Raw genomic sequence first — 5,680 nt, 5'->3', positions numbered from 1 at the left:
GTCGCTCAGTTGTGTCCAACTCTTTGCGACCCCATGAATCGCAGCACGCCAGGCCTCCCTGTCCATCACCAACTCCCAGAGTTCACCCAAACTCATGTCCATCGAGTCGATGATGCCATCCAGCCATCTCATCCTCTGTCGTCCCCTTCCTTTAAGCACTGCATAAGCTGTATCCAGCAGGTTTTGATGTCATATTTACATTAAAAGGCAGTCCAAAATATCTTCCAATTTCCACTGTGATTTCTTAGGCTTATGGGTTATTTTGAAATCTATGCCTTAATTTTCAAACATTTGGGGATTTGAAAACAGATATCTTTCTCTTACTGAGTATGTGTCAAAGCACATGCTCTGTCTCTCTGTCAAAGCATATACTCTGTATTATTTCAATATATGTCAATGAGGTCAAATTGGCTAATCACATTCAGATCTCCTAACTCCCTACTGATTTATCTCCTTGTTCTATCAGTTACTGAGATATATTGCTTTATTGCAAGTGAAAATTCTCAATTCCATTTGTGGATTTGTATTTTCCTTCTTGTAGTTTTGTCAACATTTGCTTTATATATTTTGAAGCTCTGTTATTTGGTTAATAGAAATTTAGGATTGTTTCCTTTTTCGGTCTCATTGACTCTTTTAACCTCATGAAATGTTCTTTGTTCTCTCTGGTAAGAGTTTTGTTTTAAAGTCTACCTTGTCTGATATTAATAGAGCTACACTAACTTTCTACAAAATTAGTGTTTGCATGATATATCCTTTTCCCATTTTTTTCTTTTTACCTTTCTGGGTTCCATTATTGAAAGTGTGCCTTTTGTAAATAGTATGCAGTTGAAAATTCTTTTAATTTTCCAATATGACATTTGACTTTTATTGGAGTATTTAGATTATTTGCATTGACTGTAATTTACTGATATTGTTGGGTTTAATTGCTGTTTTTATTTTCTATTTCTTTCATCTCTTCTTTGTTTCTTTATTCCTTTATCTTGCCTTCTTTTGGATTCACTGAATTTTAAAAATTCAGTTTATCTCTTCTATTAGCTTTTGAGTTATATGTTCATGTATTATTCTTTAATGATTATTCTGGAGATTACATTTTACATTCTTGAAGTCTCATGACTTCCTGAACAGGGAGAGAACTTCACAGCTCTTAATTCCATTTATCCTTCTACATTTTATTTCTGCAAATGTTAAAGGTCTCACAGGATGTTAGTGTATTGTTGGAAACAGTTATTTTGTGTGTGTGTGTGCTTACCAACATTTTTACACTTGCTACTATCCTTTGCTCAATTCCCGATCCTCCCTACTCTCATATGGAGTTACTTTTCTTCATCCCGAAGAACTTTAGTATGTCTTGTGTTGTAGGTCTTTCAGTGATATCATCTTTCAGCTGAAAACAGCTCTACTCCACTTACATTTTGGAGGATATTTTCATTAGGTATAAAACTCCAAGCTGGGAGGTTTTTTTTCTCTCAGCTCTGTAAAATGTCATCCCATTATCTTCTGGATCCCACCATTTCTGTTTAAAAGTCAACTATCATTTTTATGATTGTTCCTTCAAAGATACTGTGTGCTCCTGCTGTTGCTTTTGCTGTTTTCTCTGTTTTTTTAATGTTTATGTGTATTCATGTGGCTGTGCCAGGCTCAGCGGCCACCAGCTCTGCTTTCCCAGTATAGTTCCTCCTTCTGGGTTATGCCGGTGACCAGCCCTCACGCGCAGCTGACCAGTCACCTGAAGGAAGACAGCGACTGATGCTCAGTTTATCTGAGACAAGCTTTCCATCTCTGGAATTTATTTCATCTGGACCTCATTGCTTCCACAATTCTCTGATGTCATATATATATTAATGTATACATCCCACTTAAAAATATAAATGAATAAATTGTGGTAAAACACAGAAGACTTACTAATGTCTTTTTAAGTATTTTATTTTTATTTTATATTCGAGTATAGTTGATTTGTGTTTGTGTTGGTCGCTCAGTTGTGTCCGACTCTTTGTGACCCCTTGGACTGTAGCCCAGTAGGCTCCTCTGTCCATGGAATTCTCCAGACAAGAATAGTGGAGTGGGTTGCCATTTCCTTCTCCATAGTTGACTTACAGTGTTGTGCTAATTTTAGTTGTACAGCAAAGTGATTCAGTTATACGTATACATGTATCCATTCTTTTTCAGATTATTTTCCCGTATAGATCATTACAGAGTATCAAGTAGAGTTCCCTGTGCTTTGCAGTGAGTCCTTGTTAATTATCTATTTTGTATATAGCAGTGTACATATGTTAATCACAACTCCTAATTTATCCCTTCCCCAGTCTTTTCCCTTTGGTAACCATACATTAAGGCAAAATGATAGGATACTGAAAGAGGAACTCCCCAGGTCAGTAGGTACCCAATATGCTACTGGAGATCAGTGGAGAAATAACTCCAGAAAGAATGAAGGGATGGAGCCAAAGCAAAAACAATACCCATCTGTGGATGTAACTGGTGATAGAAGCAAGGTCCGATGCTGTAAAGAGCAATATTGCATAGGAACCTGGAATGTCAGGTCCATGAATCAAGGCAAATTGGAAGTGGTCAAACAAGAGATGGCAAGAGTGAATGTCGAAATTCTAGGAATCAGCGAACTGAAATGGGCTGGAATGGGTGAACTTAACTCAGATGACCATTATATCTACTACTGTGGGCAGGAATCCCTCAGAAGAAATGGAGTAGCCATCATGGTTAACAAGAGAGTCCAAAATGCAGTACTTGGATGCAATCTCAAAAACGCCAGAATGATCTCTGTTCGTTTCCAAGGCAAACCATTCAATATCACAGTAATCCAAGTCTATGCCCCAACCAGTAACGCTGAAGAAGCTGAAGTTGAATGGTTCTATGAAGACCTACAAAACCTTTTAGAACTAAAACACAAAAAAAAGATGTCCTTTTCATTATAGGGGACTGGAATACAGAAGTAGGAAGTCAAGAAACACCTGGAGTAACAGGCAAATTTGGCCTTGGAATACAGAGTGAAGCAGGGCAAAGGCTAATAGAGTTTTGCCAAGAGAACACACTGGTCATAGCAAACACCCACTTCCAACAACACAAGAGAAGAGTCTACACATGGAGATCACCAGATGGTCAACACCGAAATCAGATTGATTATATTCTTTGCAGCCAAAGATGGAGAAACTCTATACAGTCAGCAAAAACAAGACCGGGAGCTGACTGTGGCTCAGATCATGAACTCCTTATTGCCAAATTCAAACTTAAATTGAAGAAAGTAGGGAAAACCACTAGACCATTCAGGTATGACCTAAATCAACTCCCTTATGATAATACAGTGGAAGTGAGAAATAGATTTAAGGGACTCCATCTGATAGACAGAGTGCCTGATGAACTATGAACGGAGGTTTGTGACATTGTACAGGAGACAGAGATTAAGACCATCCCCATGGAAAAGAAATGCAAAAAAGCAAAATGGCTGTCTGGAGAGGCCTTACAAATAGCTGTGAAAAGAAGAGAAGCAAAAAGCAAAGGAGAAAAGGAAAGATATAATGGACTCTGAATGCAGAGTTCCAAAGAATAGCAAGGAGAGATAAGAAAGCCTTCCTCAGTGATCAATGCAAAGAAATAGAGGAAAACAACAGAATGGGAAAGACTAGAGATCTCTTCAAGAAAATCAGAGATACCAAGGGAACATTTCATGCAAAGATAGGCTCGATAAAGGACAGAAATGGTATGGACATAACAGAAGCAGAAGATATTAAGAAGAGATGGCAAGAATACACAGAAGAACTGTACAAAAAAGAGCTTCATGACCCAGATAATCACGATGGTGTGATCACTGACCTAGAGCCAGACATCCTGGAATGTGAAGTCCAGTGGGCCTTAGAAAGCATCACTATGAACAAAGCTAGTGGAGGTGATGGAATTCCAGTTAAGCTATTTCAAATCCTGAAAGATGATGCTGTGAAGGTGCTGCACTCAATATGCCAGCAAATTTGGAAGACTCAGCAGTGGCCACAGGACTGGAAAAGGTCAGTTTTCATTCCAATCCCAAAGAAAGGCAATGCCAAAGAATGCTCAAACTACCACACAGTTGCACTCATCTCACATGCTAGTAAAGTAATGCTCAAAATTCTCCAAGCCAGGCTTCAGCAATACGTGAACCATGAACTTCCTGATGTTCAAGCTGGTTTTAGAAAAGGCAGAGGAACCAGAGATCAAATTGCCACCATCCGCTGGATCATGGAAAAAGCAAGAGAGTTCCAGAAAAACATCTACTTCTGCTCTATTGACTATACCAAAGCCTTTGACTGTGTGATCACAATAAACTGTGGAAAATTCTGAAAGAGATGGAAATACCAGACCACCTGATCTGCCTCTTGAGAAACCTGTATGCAGTCAGGAAGCAGCAGTTAGAACTGGACATGGAACAACAGACTGGTTCCAAATAGGAAAAGGAGTACATCAAGGCTGTATATTGTTACCCTGCTTATTTAACTTCTATGCAGAGTACATCATGAGAAACGCTGGGCTGGAAGAAGCACAAGCTGGAATCAAGATTGCCCGGAGAAATATCAATAACCTCAGATATGCCGATGACACCATCCTTATGGCAGAAAGTGAAGAGGAACTAAAAAGCCTCTCGATGAAAGTGAAAGAGGAGAGTGAAAAAGTTGGCTTAAAGCTCAACATTCAGAAAACTAAGATCATGGCATCTGGTCCCATCACTTCATGGGAAATAGATGGGGAAACAGTGGAAACAGTGTCAGACTTTACTTTTGGGGGTTCCAAAATCACTGCAGATGGTGATTGCAGCCATGAAATTAAAAGAGGCTTAGTCCTTGGAAGGAAAGTTATGACCAACCTAGATAGCATATTCAAAAGCAGAGACATTACTTTGCCAACAAAGGTTCGTCTAGTCAAGGCTATGGATTTGCCTGTGGTCATGTATGGATGTGAGAGTTGGTCTGTGAAGAAGGCTGAGCACCGAAGAATTGATGCTTTTGAACTGTGGTGTTGGAGAAGACTCTTGAGAGTCCCTTGGACTGCAAGGAGATCCAACCAGTCCATTCTAAAGGAGATCAGTCCTGGGTGTTCATTAGAAGGACTGATGCTGAAGCTGAAACTCCAGTACTTTGACCACCTCATGCGAAGAGTTGACTCTTTGGAAAAGACTGATGCTGGGAGGGATTGGGGGCAGGAGGAGAAGGGGACAACAGAGGATGAGATGGCTGGATGGCATCACTGACTCGATGGACGTGAGTCTGAGTGAACTCTGGGAGTTGGTGATGGACAGGGAGGCCCTGCGTGCTGCGATTCATGGGGTCATGAAGAGTCGGACACGACTGAGCGACTGGCCTGAACTGGCCTGCACTGCAGCACGCATTTGCTTTCCAGTCTGTGCGTCTGTCTGTGTTTTGTAACTCAGCGCGTCTGTTTCATCCTTGGGCTCCGACGTAACAGTGATGCCGTGTGCTGGCCTTACTCTGTCTGACTCGCTTCGCTCAGTGTGACAGCCTGCCGGTCCATGCATGATGCTGCGAATGGCAGGGTTCCACTCTGCTTTTATGGCTGAATAATGTCCACTGTATACATGCACTGCAATGGAATATTGTATGCATGTGCCACGGGCTTCCCAGGTGGCACTAGTGGTAAAGAACCCGCCTGCCAGTGCTGGAGACGCAAGAAATGGGGGTTGGAT

This window comes from Bison bison, unplaced genomic scaffold, assembly GCF_000754665.1.
Source record: "Bison bison bison isolate TAMUID 2011002044 unplaced genomic scaffold, Bison_UMD1.0 scf7180017864080, whole genome shotgun sequence".
In the NCBI taxonomy this organism is placed as follows: Eukaryota; Metazoa; Chordata; class Mammalia; order Artiodactyla; family Bovidae; genus Bison; species Bison bison.
The sequence above is the reverse complement of the archived record's forward strand: the minus strand, read 5'-3'. Positions refer to the sequence as shown.